Here is a 652-nt window from a genome sequence, read left to right as displayed (position 1 = left end):
ACCACGAGTGTGTGACATCACGGCTTCCAACTCATGCCTGTTTGATGCCATACAGGCATGTCACATGTCCATGAGTGATGTCCTGCAGGCCTGCATGATGTCACACCCAGCATCAGGCAGCCAGTGGTGACATGACACAGGCCTGTACAGTGTCACACATCCCACAGGGACATCACACACCTCTATGGTGTCACACATCCCACACTAACATCACACACCCCTGGATGTTGTCACACATCCCACAGTGACATCAGATACCTCTGTGGTGTCACACATCCCACAATGACATCACACAGACCTCTATGGTGTCACACATCCCACACTGACATCACACACCTCTATGGTGTCTCACATCCCACAGTGATGTCACACAGACCTCTATGGTGTCACACATCCCACAGTGACATCACACACCCTTGTATGGTGTCACACATCCCACAGTGACATCACACACACCTCTATGGTGTCACACATCCCACAGTGACATCACACACACCTCTGTGCTGTCACACATCCAGCAGTGACATCACACACATTTCTATGGTGTCACACATCCCACAGTGACATCCCACACCTCTGTGGTGTCACACATCCCACAGTGACATCACACACCCCTGGATGGTGTCACACATCCCACAGTGACATCACACAC

The sequence above is a fragment of the Manacus vitellinus genome, unplaced genomic scaffold (assembly GCF_001715985.3).
Source record: "Manacus vitellinus isolate BGI_N305 unplaced genomic scaffold, ASM171598v3 scaffold_41_pilon, whole genome shotgun sequence".
NCBI lineage: Eukaryota > Metazoa > Chordata > Aves > Passeriformes > Pipridae > Manacus > Manacus vitellinus.
This window is presented reverse-complemented; position numbering follows the sequence as displayed.